Source organism: Phaethon lepturus, unplaced genomic scaffold (genome assembly GCF_000687285.1).
Source record: "Phaethon lepturus isolate BGI_N335 unplaced genomic scaffold, ASM68728v1 scaffold25158, whole genome shotgun sequence".
Lineage (NCBI taxonomy): Eukaryota > Metazoa > Chordata > Aves > Phaethontiformes > Phaethontidae > Phaethon > Phaethon lepturus.
Window position 1 is genome coordinate 92,545 of NW_010557637.1, and position 265 is coordinate 92,809.

The window sequence follows — 265 nt, forward strand, 5'->3', positions numbered from 1 at the left end:
AAAGAGTAAAACTGACCCCATTTGTCTATATAACACATATCCTAGGAAAAAATAATTGTTCTACTACCTTAAAAATAACTTTGAAATATCTACCTCATATCTGAAATACAAAACTGAACTTGTCATCTGAAATGAATAGCACCAGAAGGGGTTTCACAATATATTGACTTATTTATTAGACAGCCTAGAATAGCTCAGTAAAACAATAGTATTATGCACATTTTTTGAAACAATTAATTCCCTGACTTAGCTACCACTAATTACA